Source organism: Oryctolagus cuniculus, chromosome X, assembly GCF_051225735.1.
Source record: "Oryctolagus cuniculus isolate XC-2025 breed Fujian yellow rabbit chromosome X, ASM5122573v1, whole genome shotgun sequence".
Taxonomy (NCBI): Eukaryota; Metazoa; Chordata; class Mammalia; order Lagomorpha; family Leporidae; genus Oryctolagus; species Oryctolagus cuniculus.
The window spans coordinates 28713706-28727824 of record NC_142888.1 but is presented as its reverse complement, the minus strand read 5'-3'; positions in this window follow the sequence as shown (position 1 = coordinate 28727824).

The following is a 14119-nucleotide window of genomic DNA, read 5'->3' as shown; positions in this document are numbered from 1 at the left end:
TACCATTAACTCTGGCAGTTTTTACGTTCCTTATGGGAACTGAGAAAATTTAGTTGAGAGAATCCCTTAAGTGACTTAAATTATGGGAGTCAGTTCCTAGCTCTCCTGGTAGTGTTTAGAAAAGCTCCTTCAACCTTTATAGCACCCCTTTGACAAAAGAATCCCTTTCATCATTTAAAAATATTGTGCAATATAACACAGAGAAAATTGCATAAAACCTAAATATATGACTTAACAACTTGCTGTAAAACAAACACTGTTTCAGTGTTCCACAGGTCAAGAAAGAGAAACTTGCCAGAAGCTTTCTGTGCACTGCTTCTGGATAATAATCCACTGTCTCCCCCTGTTCCCAAAAGCAGCACACAGATGAACTGGTATTTTTTTTAGTATTTTAAAATTGCTTTCCTTTGTAGTTTTACCACCTATATGTTTTCCTTATCTTAAAGTAGACATCCTTTAGTTTTGTCTGTTTTTGAATTTTATATTGGTAGAATTATGCTTACATATTTTTTCTCCTTGGTTTTTATACTCAACATTAAAGTTTGTCCAAGTCATCCATATTGTTAATTTAGCCATTGGTGTATTGGAGCTAGTGCATATTACTTAACAAGAGTTGATTGTATACATCACTTCTCAACTTTATATATGATAATATTATGTTGGTAGCTTTAATTTGGCCATGGAAGGAGTTTTATACTATGAACATGGGCACATGTACAAATCAGTTATTCCTTTCAGACAACCAATTGTTAAATATTAGCCACCACCCTGGTGGATTTAGCTGTAGTTAAATCATTTTGATTGCTGTACCTTTTTTTCATTAAATAACTGTACCAGAGTTTATTCTGTTGATGAAGAACAGAGTTGTTTCCAATTTTTTGTTATAAACACTTTGCCTGTTTACTCTCTTGTACATATGTTTTAATGTAAAGAAGCACAAATATATGTAGGATGTACTCCATGAAGCAGATTGTTGGGTCACATTTCAGGCTCGCCTCTGATCTCTAATTTTCTCCTTAGCTTGGTAACTCCATTATACCTTAGTGGTATTTTTATGCTTCTCAGAGGAGCAGCAGCATTGCTTGCATAACTGTTAGCTTGTGCATATTTTGTCTAATTTTTGTTTCAATTTGTTTTTCAATGAAAAGATTGGTATAATTTATCAAAACTTCTATCATAAGAGTTTTCCTTTCATTCTCCTTCATAGCCCAATAACACTTTTGGAGCTATTCCTGCTTCCATTGCTTCTTCAATTGCAACATTAGATGAATAGCTGAAGTGCTGATACAGGACTATTTTACACACAACTTGTTATAGATACACAGAGTTATCTATTCCAGTTGGTTTGTGCTTCAGGGAGTTGTGAAGGTTAGGAAATGAGGAAGAGCAGAGTTAGGATGAAAAATGCCCCACTCCCTCACTTTAACTAAAAGTACATTCAGTTCTTGATGACTAATGTACTAAGCACTGTCCAAGGACTCTCTGTCGCTCCCCCTCTTCGTGGAGGAACGACACAGGACCCTGTGCTGTTCTTTCGTCTGCTCGGCCCTTCCCGGGTTTGCTGCTGGTTCTTCCCGGGTTGGCTACCGTCCTTCCACCTCCGTGGAAGGGCGGATCCCCTTGCCACTTTCCCCACTTCCGCGGGGGAGCGGCACACCGCCGGCCGGCTCTCTCGGGGGCTGCTCAGATGTTCCTCAGGTGTTCCCCTTAGATGTTCCCCGTGCATGTTGTCTCTCTCCTCCTTTATAGTCCTCTCCACCAATCCGTGCTACCCACACGCTGAGCACGCTGCTCTCCTCCAATCAGGAGCAGGATCAGCTCCCGCAGTTTGTCAAGTTGGTGAGAGGCAGCTGCGTAGAAGTTTACTCCTCCCCAGCGCCATATCGTGGGAGAGCAGATGCATAGAATAGATCTTAATTCCAGTAACTTAGCCTAGTCTCAGTTGCTCCCCACAGTTCCCCCTTTCTTTTTATTTTTTGGCGTTGATACGCGCCTGTCTTCAGTGCCCCGTGGCACACACTCTGCTCTGCTTGCTGGAGTTGCCCACAGGTGCTTACAAGCCCTACCAATCAGGCAAACCGAATCCGGGTCCTCTCTTCGCCATGTTGTGAGGAGGTTTTTAGGCGCTGATGCATGCCTGTGTTCGGTGCCCTGCAGCGCATGCTCTGCTCTGCTAGAACTGCCTGCAGGTGCTTACAAGCCCTACCAATCAGGCAAACCGAATCCGAGCCTTCTCATTGCCGTATTGTGGGGAGACTTATTGATGTTGATTCATGCCTATCTTCGGTGACCTGCAGCTCATACTCTGGTCGAGCTGCCTGCTAGTGCTTATCGCCTAATCAGGCAGACCGAATCCAAGCTCTCTCATTGCCATGTTGTGGGGAGGCCTTATTTTTCTCTATTTCTCTATCTCCGGGCATTCCTATCTCTCCTATTTTACTTCTATCTGCCAGCATTCCTATTTCTCTCATTTTACTTCTAAACTTCTGTTTCTCTTATCCCCGCGGCTTCCTGGCACCCGCCCCGAGGCTGCTTCTCAGCGCCTCGCCCCGCGGCGGCTTCCCGGCCTGCGCGACTTCCCGGCTTCAGGCGCGCTCCACGGTCTCTGCGCCCTTCGCGCCCGCACCACGGCCTCCGCGCTAGCCCCGCGTTCCCTATCTACTTTCGCCCCGCGCGCTCTCTGCACGCGGCGGCTTCCGCGAATCACACAGCCTAGCTCACGTTTCCATTTCTTGGCTTTCAGTCCAAGTTCCCCGGGCTAACCTGACGAAATTCAACCTAGCTTACGTCTGCGCCTTTCGGTTTGGCTTCCCGTCTTTTGCTCCCCGGGCTAATCTGACGGATTCCAACCTAGCTTACGCGTCTCCGCCTCTGGTTTTAGCTTTTCGCCTTTTGCTCCCCGGGCTGACTTGACGAATCCCAAGCTAGCTTACGTCTCCGCTTCAGCCTGCCCCCGCGGCTTCATTCTCCCTAACATTTTTCTCTACCCGGTATGTTTCCTAACTTTTCTTCCAACAATATTCCCCTCTCATTTCTCCTGGCTTCTCCCCACAGTCCGTATCCAAGTCTGTTTGTTCTAGCTTTCACTTTCGCTTTTAATCTCCTAGCTTCCTCGCCATAGTCCGCATCCGAGTCTATGTTTCCTCCAGCTTTCACTTTCGCTTTCAATCTTAACTTCTTCCGGCACTTTTTCCGTCCGGCTTTTCCCTAGGCTCTTTCTAATCTCTCTCCAGTATTTTCCCACTTTTCCCCGTTTCTTCGCTCCTAGGTTTCCTATCTGAGTCACGGCACCATTATGTCGCTCCCCCTCTTCGTGGAGGAACGACACAGGACCCTGTGCTGTTCTTTCGTCTGCTCGGCCCTTCCCGGGTTTGCTGCTGGTTCTTCCCGGGTTGGCTACCGTCCTTCCACCTCCGTGGAAGGGCGGTTCCCCCTGCCACTTTCCCCACTTCCGCGGGGGAGCGGCACACCGCCGGCCGGCTCTCTCGGGGGCTGCTCAGATGTTCCTCAGGTGTTCCCCTTAGATGTTCCCCGTGCATGTTGTCTCTCTCCTCCTTTATAGTCCTCTCCACCAATCCGTGCTACCCACACGCTGAGCACGCTGCTCTCCTCCAATCAGGAGCAGGATCAGCTCCCGCAGTTTGTCAAGTTGGTGAGAGGCAGCTGCGTAGAAGTTTACTCCTCCCCAGCGCCATATCGTGGGAGAGCAGATGCATAGAATAGATCTTAATTCCAGTAACTTAGCCTAGTCTCAGTTGCTCCCCACACTCTCCATTTGACCTTTTGGTATCCTAGACCTCTTCTGACTGCCTGCCCCATATACAAATTAATTTTAATATCCTAAGTCATATTTGCTGTAAGTTCTAATTTCTGCATGATGAAAAATATCTGATTCCTGTCCATGTATTTCCCTTCCCAAGGCATATGGGTATTTTAGTAATATTTTCATTGCATGTTTTAATTTCAATGATTATTCCTTATCCTAATAGACCTGATAAAATATTGGGGAATATTTGAATACAAAAACCATGAATAAGGGCTGGCATTATAATTTTGTACCAACTTCCAAAGATGCCAAGATACTGCTAAGGATGTAGAAATCCCCAAGTGAGTATCTCTGCAACTGCAATAGGAAAAAAATACACAGAGGAAGGTGGAGGGAGGAAGGGAATATCATTATATTCTTATAATTGTATGTATGAACTGTATTGAATCTGTTAAAGACTAAAAATTAAAATTTAAAGATTTGAAAAGAAAAATACACAAAATTATAATTTTTCTTGAGTCTATAATGAAGTTGAGGGTCCTAAGGTAACAATGTAAAGTGAGTTCCAAAGGATGACAAACCCCACCATGGAAAGATGTACATACAAACTATTTCACCCCAGAGGTATCATACATAGAAACCAATGAAAATAATACTAAAATTTTAACAAATGCCTGAAGACCAAGTGCAGACTAGTGTGACTGTGTAGAATCTGTCAGAGGCCCACTTCCTCCCAAGGTCTTTTCCATGGACTTCTTTAAAGTACTGAGGAGAAAGTCTGGGGAGAACAGGAGCCCTATGAGCACAGACATGAAGCACCACCCAATTCCCAGAACTCTGTCTCAGCGGGAAATCCTTGTTTACTGAGGATTCAGGCAGAGATACATTATTCCTGGGGGAAGGGTAGACAGAAAAGCCACGTATCGTTGGGGAAAAGGGAGAAACACTTCCTGTGGTCCAGGTAAAGACTGGGGAGAGGACTAGAATCAAAGCCAGTTGTCCCTGGGAGAAAAAGAGTTAGGAAACTTTCCTTTCCTTAGTCATAAGCGAAAGTGAATGCTATTGTGAAAAGTACAGGAAACCTAACATAACCACGCCATAAGTCTTGTACCAACTACTAATGAACAGCAGTCCACCATGAGAGGAAAACCTCTCACTACTTTTCCCAATAAAGTTTAATCTTGAGAAGAGTAAAATCAAAAGTCTTTACCCCTGGGAGAGGGGCAGAAAACCTATCCAAGATCCTTATCAGATACAAGAAAGAGTGTAGTAGCCATATGGATAAGAAGGACAGGAATGCTGAGAAATCCCCAGGCCTATATAGCCAAGGACAAGATAGATAAGGGGACCTGAAAATTGCCCCCTTTCTCTCTACTACAATAAGCCCCACACCAAGTACAAAGTAGTAGCAAATACTTTGCTCTGGAGGAAGGACAAGATTATGTAGAAAGAACCCATTGGACAGAGGTGTGTAGGGTCTGTTGAAAGCTGAGGGTGAAGCAAGCAAACATAGATAAATTAGTTTAGTGCTCAGGACCCCACATTAAACACAAAGTAAGAGCAGCCCACTACTGGAAAAAATTTGAAGCATTTATTACATTGAAGATAACTATAACAACAAACTCTAAATCCAGCTAAACTACTAATTAGATTGACTTAAAATACTCCATTCTAATAGCCTGATAAAAGAAAGGTAGAATTACTACTAATTCTCAATGTAATGTCCAGCATTCAGACACAAATTGTGGAATGTGCATAAAAGAAAGCAAAAATGACCCATGGTCAGGAAATAAAACCGTAAACAGCACCAGACTCTTAGGTAATCCCAAGGCATTACAATACATATTGTATGAGCACCTGAAAAAGAACATCAAAATACTAAACAAAAACAGATCTGATACAAGAGACAAACATACAACAATTTTAGATGAAATTTTCAACACCTAGCTGACATTAATTGATGGAATAAGTACACAAATATATCAACACAATCAAACAACTTGAATTAATTGGCATTATAAAACACCTCACCCAACAATAGAAGAATATACATTGTTTTCAAGAGTACTTGGAGCATTCACCAAGTTTGACCACATTCTGGGCCATGAGATAATTCTCAACAAATTGAAAATTATTTAAATCATGAAAGAATATTCCTGTTTTCACTACAGAATTAAACTGAAAATAAATAATGGTATTGAAAAAATACAAAATATTTTGAAATGAAACAGCCTACATATCAAATGAGAAAGCTCAAAGAAAATTTTAATTCTTTGAATTAAAAAAATAAAACGTGGTTCATGCCTGAAGCCAAGTTGTTTCCTTTTTAAGAAACTAGAAAAGGAAGAATTAACCCAAAGCAAGCAGAAAGAATGAAATAATAATCACCATGTGTGATGCCAGCGTTGCAGGTGGTGGGTTAACCCACTTTGCCACAACACTGGCATCTTTACTAAAGAGATGAAATAATGCCACTTATATACCAACTCATCTTGAAAATAGAAATGAGGACTGACGCTTTGCTGTAGCAGATAAAGCCGCAGTCTGCAGTGGTGGCATCCCGTATGGGTGCTGGTTTAAATCCCAGCTGCTCCACTTCCAATCCAGCTCTCTACTTATGGCCCGGGAGTACAGTGGAAGATGGCTCAAGTGCTTGGGCCCCTGCACCTGTGTGGTATACCTGGAAGAAACTTCTGGCTCCTGGCTTTGGATCAGCCAAGCTCTGACCATTGTGATCATTTGGGGAGTGAACCAGCGGATGGAAGACCTCTCTCTCTCTGCCTCTGCTTTTCTGTAAGCCTGACTTTCAAATAAATAAATCTTTAAAAAAAAAAAGAAAATAGAAATGGAAGAAACGGTTCCTATTTATTTCATAAGGCTGGCATTACCCTGCCTGACACCAAACAGAAATATAGTACAGTAAAATCAAACTCTAAAGTGTTACTACATCAAAGCCAACAATAATTTAGTTTTTATTCATTCATTTATTTATTTGAAAGACAGAGGGAACCCCCATTTGCTTGTTCACTCCCCAAGTGCTCATAATAGCTGGGGCTGGGAACTCAATCCAGGTCAGCCACATGGGTAGCAGGAACCCAACTCCTTGAGCCATCATCTGCTGCCTTACAAGGACTGCACTAGCAAAAAGTTGGTATTTGGAGAGGAGACCAAACTTGAACCCATTCCCTGTGATATGGAATGCAGGTGTCCTAGGCAGTGTCTTAACTACTATTCTGAATGCTTATTCCCCACCAGTGATATTTTTTAAAGATGACACATCATGATCATTTGGGGCATACCCTAGGAACACAAGTTTGATAACATTAAAATATAATTCACCTTATTAACAGTATTAAAAGTGAAGAAAATGTGTATATTCATCTCAGTAGAGGCAGAGAGGGCATTTGGTAAAAATTCAGCATTCATTTATGGTGGAAATTGTAGCAAAGTACAAATATAGGGGACTTTCTCCAAGCACAGCTGAAATGATATTTGCTGTTGATTGAACAGTTTTATCCTGTGGTTGGAAATGAAACAAGAATGTTTGCTCTTGATTTATTCAATATTTTGTTGGAGAGTTTGGCTTGTGTAGTAAGGCATGAAAAAGAAATGCACACTGATTGGAAAAGAGGAAACAAAATTCTATTTAATCTTATATGACATGAACATTTACAAAGAAAATACCAAAAAAAATCTACAAAATGGTACTAGAATTAATGAGTTTAGCAAGATGAAAGTAAGTTCAGTATTCAAAATTCAAGTACATCTCCATATACTAAGAATGGTACAAGCATAAAATGACAATGAAATACATTTATAAAAGCATGAAAAATTAGGATAATTTTATCAAAATATGTTCAAGATTTGTGTTATATGTAAACAACATTCTCAGAAAAAGTAAAATGATACAAAAAGCTACTTTAAACAGTTTATGAAAAATGAAATTAAAGATGAGTTTATTTTAGTGCAAAAATTTTTTGAAATCCATGCATAGTTTTTTCATAATGCACATTTTTTTTTTTTTTTTTTTTTTTTTTTTTTTTTTTTTTGTTTTTTGTTTTTTGACAGGCAGAGTGGACAGTGAGAGAGAGAGACAGAGAGAAAGGTCTTCCTTTGCCGTTGGTTCACCCTCCAATGGCCGCCGCGGCTGGCGCACTGCGGCCGGCGCACCGCGCTGATCCGATGGCAGGAGCCAGGAGCCAGGTGCTTTTCCTGGTCTCCCATGGGGTGCAGGGCCCAAGCACCTGGGCCATCCTCCACTGCACTCCCTGGCCACAGCAGAGGGCTGGCCTGGAAGAGGGGCAACCGGGACAGAATCCGGCGCCCCGACCGGGACTAGAACCCGGTGTGCCGGCGCCGCTAGGCGGAGGATTAGCCTAGTGAGCCGCGGCGCCGGCCCTCATAATGCACATTTTTAATGAACTTTTTGAAAACTCCTCACATTGGATCTTTTCAAACGGTCAGTTAGGGTTAAGTGAGAATTCAAAGAAAGAGGACATTTTTCAAATGGGCATGATGTATTCCTGAGTATAAAAATTTCCGCTACACTATTATTGTTAGATATAAATCTTGAGGCCTTTGATGTTTCCACTGGGTCCACAAAGCCATCCTCCTAGGATAAAGGTTATTAAAAAGTACTATCATGAATCAAGTCAGTTTATGAGCAGTGTGTACAAAATGTACAGTTTCCTTTTAAACATTCTGTTAAGATAGATACAAGACTGCAGAAGAAAACATATCTAAACTTACAAGGAAGCCTATAATGAAAATGTCCCAAGGCTGTTGAAATATGCAAAGATGATAAATGTATTCTAGACGTGTTAGTAAAAGGTTATCTTTGTGGGTACTAGGTTTTGAGGAGTGAATAAAATCCCCGTTCAAATATACTTGAGAAATATGAAAAATCTAGGAATAATATTTCAAAATATTATGTGACAAAATGATCACTCTCTGGTTAGCTTTAGTTTGACTCCATGCCAAAAAGGTCTACAACATTATCCAAATACATGTCATTTACATTTCACCATTTCTGTGCACATGCAGGGCCCCTTCATAACCTTACCAGAAGCATTCTTCTCCATCCCTCTCTGCTCATTTATGAGAAAGGTCCATGGGAAAATGGAATTAAAAGATAAATTTGTTTTAATGAAGCATTTTAAAAAATCCTTTTGAAGACTTCTGGTATATGTCACTCATATATATACTTTGGTACTACTACATCATTAAACAATTGCTGACCACTCATTTACAGTGATTTTTGCCTTTCTCTGTTGTCTTGTAACACAGATACAGAACATTCATTTACTCTAAACCACGTGTGACTTATTCACATCTCAAAACAAGGATTTACATTTCCAATTAGATTGTTCATCATTTTAAGAGTTAAATATTATGTTTTCCAACTCCCTTGAGGCATGTTTTTCAAACTACGGGTTGTGTTTCATTAGTGGATTACAAAACCATCTTAGAGGTTCATGGGCAGCAATTTTAAAAATAATGACTCTATCATCATGGTTATGATACAGAATTTAAGGAGAGTGCAAAAAATCACCCCAAACCCTGCAGTAATTTGAACACCAGAAGGTCAACAAAGCTTCACTGAGCACAGGTGCATAGGTAGTTAAATATGTAGGTGGGTGAACAGATACAATTTTATAAAAAGGAGATTATTCTACGAATAACTGTTCTTCATGAAATTGTCTTATATAATTTTACTTAAACTGCCACCTGGTTTAAAAGTGGTGCTTAAACAGTAGGAAATCTTGTCTTCTGTGATGGCATTGGACCTCCATCTGACTTACTATCATATTCAAAACCCTGAAAGTAGGTTTTGGCTTACTTACCTGTGGGGAATTGAATATTTTTAAATGGTCTAGAATTGGAAAACAACACAAAAGGAGACAGCATAACACAATAAATCTATATGATACCTTCATATAGATTAAATGGTTACAAAGATTTTCCCATGGCCACTTTATCAATTTTTTTTTTTTACAATTCAATTCTTTGTTTCTTTTTGAAGCAAAAACATAGTCTTTTTACAGCACTTATAAACAACTCAGTGAAGTATAGTATTTTGAAATTCCTCATATATATGTATATTTTTCAGTGTCTAATTGCTTTTGCCTTTGCTGAAGTAGTTTTAAAAAATCACAGATATAAGTTCATTTTTAGCTCTAGGTATTTCAGTATGCATTTCACACATTGCTGTGTTCCTTTCAGTGTCACTTAACTTGTTTCAATATCACTTTGTTTTTGGTAAGTAGGATTTAGTCCTAGAGTTTGATTAGATTCAGTTCTAGTGCTATTAGCAAAAATATTTTATAAGGAGTGAGTGTGTTCTTGATCTTGCTTATCACCCTGGAAAATTCCCAGTGTGGGTTTTCTTACTATCAGCAATACTCCATTTGATCAGTCAATTTACTCATCAGTAGCCTGCTCCCTCCATTGTCAGTTTTCTACTCAGACTTTTAAATAATGGTTTCATTCACTGATAATCAATGAAGAATCAATCGTTTTATTAAAGTGGTTACTTTCTAATTTGTTACTGTTAAAATATTGTTCACAAAGGAAAGACAAGATAAGCACTTACTTATCTGTCAGTTTTGATAAAGAGTTTGTGTCCTTCTTCCATTTTCGTCTAATCACAATATTGTATATATTTTGAATATCATTGGACATATAATATGATTTATCAATTATATTTATTATTTTTTATTTAATTTGGTGTTCAGACTGTCCCACCTTGGGCCAATGACAGTCCCTTAATGATGGCTCTGGTTTCTTCTTTTTTTTAAATTAACTTTATTTCAGAATAGTTTACAAGAATTGTGAAGTAGTACAGATTTCCCATATACCCAACACCCAGCTTCCCCATTGTTAACATCTTATGTTAGTTTGCACAATCCATAAACCACAACAATATTTCCCTATTATTAACATTATTGTATTTTTTACTATTAATGAACCACACCCAGTTTCCCTGTTTTTGATTTTTTTTGTTTTAAATCCAAACTCCCTCTATCTCTCCCAACCCTCCTGGCCCCTATTAATCATATTCTGTGTTCATATTGAGTTTTTTTCCCTTGATTCCTACTTATGAGGGAGAACAAGAGATATTTGTGTTTCTGTATCTGAATGACTTCACGTGATGTCCTCAGTTCCATCCATTTTATATAATTTCTTCTTCCCACTATCTTTTAGCCTTTGATAGTCTTCTTCCCTTTTTGGTGAACAAGATATTTTTTTATTTTCTGGTCTGATCTTGGAAATAGTCTCCAAGGAGCCTTATTTCTTTGGGTGAGGAATGAGATGCTACAACCTGGGTGCTCATTTGTGTTCACTGCTATTGAACTGTCATTGCTTCAAGGTCTTTTCAGTAGACAGAGCTAAGGCATATGTATCTTAACAAGAAAAATAGTAATGAGTTCATGTACATAATGTCAATTCACATTTAACATTGTTTTATTTAAATTGTCTAACTTTAATCTTTTTTCTGACAATATTCCCATAATTATTTATCTGCGTAACTTACACTATTGAAATAGATTCAAAATAATGATATTGTTTTAACAATTTAGTCAATAAATTGATTTTAAGATTTCTTTTCAGCTCTATTTTCTTGAGAATATATTCTGCTAAGGATATACAGTTAAAACTACCAGATTCTAAGGTCACTTAAAATAATTGTTTTCTCTTTGATTATGCCATCAACTTGGTATGTGATAGGTTGAATTTATTTTAAATTATTTAAAAGGTTTGCTCATTTTGTATTTAATTTTATATCTTAACATGTAAAAGTAAGCATTTAACATCAAAACTACATAATAAGGCATACTCAGAAAAGTTTTACTTCCATCTACCATATGTTTTCTTCCTTCAAAAGATAACCATTTTAATTAGTTTTTGGCTTTACAATTTGGGGAGGGGGCCAGAGTAAAATACAAACATATATGTCTACTTATATTTCCATTTCCCTCATTTCTTTCATAAAATGTAGTATACTGTATGTACTGGCCATAACTAATAATCCAGAAAATCATTCCATATCAGTATAAAATGATATTCTACATTCATTTCATAGTTGTATAGTATTCCAGGAATTAAATCAGTCCCCAATGATAGAAATGTGGGCTATACCTGCTCTTTTTTCTATCACAAATAATACTGTAACAAATATCCATATGCTTAAGTGATTTCACTATTTGATGGCATATTTTGGGATAGATGGGACATTGCTGAGACATAAGATGCTTATAAATATATTTCTTTTAGATCTTATAATAGCAGCTGTATCATTTTGGCATCCCTATCAATGATGCATGCTTATGATTTTCCCTATAGCTTTACCAATGGAGTATATTGCTATTTTTTTTCATTTTTGTCAATAAGGTGTGAGAAGTACCATCAGAATGAACTTTTAATTAGCAATTCTTATATAATAAACAAGACACACCTATTCTTTTGTGAGCTTAAGCTCATATCGTTTGTCCATGAACACTTTCTCAGGAGCCTACTAGAAAATAAACTTCACAAATCCAAAATGACTGAAGAGGCATTGGCACAAGGACTGGTTTTTAATATATAATTACCTGCACAGTTGAGTTTAATTGATAGATACAGAAGGAAGCATAGTATAAAATGTTTATGTGTGAGAAAAATGGACAAAAGGGAAAGTATATTCAATGCAGAATAAATGTGCTAATTGCCTTGTAAGTAGTATATTATTTTCCAATTGCTGCTGTAACAATTAACCAAACTTAGAGGCTTAAAACAACACAAATATATTATCTTACAATTTTTTTTAAACTTTTATTTAATGCATATAATTTTCCAAAGTACGACTTATGGATTACAATGGCTTCCCCCCCATACCGTCCCTCCCACCCACAACCCTCCCCTTTCCCACTCCCTCTCCCCTTCCATTCACATCATGATTCTTTTTCAATTATCTTAATATACAGAAGATCAGCTTAGTATACATTAAGTATGGATTTCAACAGTTTGCTCCCACACAGAAACATAAAGTGAAAAATAATAGATGATTTTTTTAAATGATAGATGATTTTTTTAAATGATGATTATCTTACAATTTTGAAGAGCAGAAGTGCAAAATAGGTTGGCACTCCTTCTGGAGGCTCTAGAGGAAAATCTGTTTCTTTGAATTTTCCAGCTTTAGAAGCCACCTGTATCTCTTGGCTTGTGGCTAAATTACTGTAACCTTTGTTCTGTCATCATACCTCTTTCTCTGACTGATGCTACCCTCCTTCCTTGCACTTATAAGAACCCTTGTAATTACATTGGGCTCCCCTGAATAACTATTATTACATGGTTTGCAACTTAGTCACATCTGCAAAGTCCCTTTTACTGTGTAAGTAACATAATTACAGGTATCTGGAATTAGGACATGGACATCTTTAGGGAGGACATTATTATGTCAACCACAGGAAATAATTGAGACTTAAAAAAATACTTGATATAAGATCATAGTTAGGAGGGAAGGTAAAAAATAAGAAAATGCAACCAACACGTTTCAAGATTGCTCATCAAAGGAACAGTAGAGAATGTGGAAAAAAGAGAAATATAAGGGCACTTCAAAAATTCATGGAAAGGGGAATTGGAAGACAAGCTTATTTTGGTATAAAATTCTTGAAATTCATGTGTAATTTCTTCATAAAATGCATTTCCCATGAATTTTTTGAAGAATCCTCATATGCTTGACTTTCAAAAATTTTGCACCAAATAAACTTTTCTTTAAACTTCATTTTCATTAAACTTTTGAAGTACCCTCATGTCTTTGTATGTATATTATATAAAAAATGATATTTGTGTAAAAGTAACAATTAATTTAAAATTTTAACTCTAAATACCAAATGATATAACATAGAAAGGGAATAAAACATACTCCCTAGTAACATATTATATATAAAATACTGTATAAATATATGTACATACACATATATACACTTATATGTATACAAGTATGGATATATATTGGATATATGTAAATGTGAGAAGAAATAGATGACAGATACACACTCATAATAGACTTTTACATACCTCTCAACCTAAGAATAATTCAATAAAAAATTTAGGGGGATATAGGAAGCAATTAATAATGTGTATCTCATAGCAAACGCTGAACTCACATGATAGAGAATAAATATAAGTTTTCAAATGTTCGTGAATCACTGATAAAATGGGCTATATCTTAAACCACAAAAAAGCTTTAATGAAATCCATGAATAGAAATGACACAGTATTTACTGATCACAGTGCAATAAAATGGAAATTAATAACAATTTAAAAATATTTTCTGTGTGAAAATGAAAAAAAAAACTAAACTACTAAACA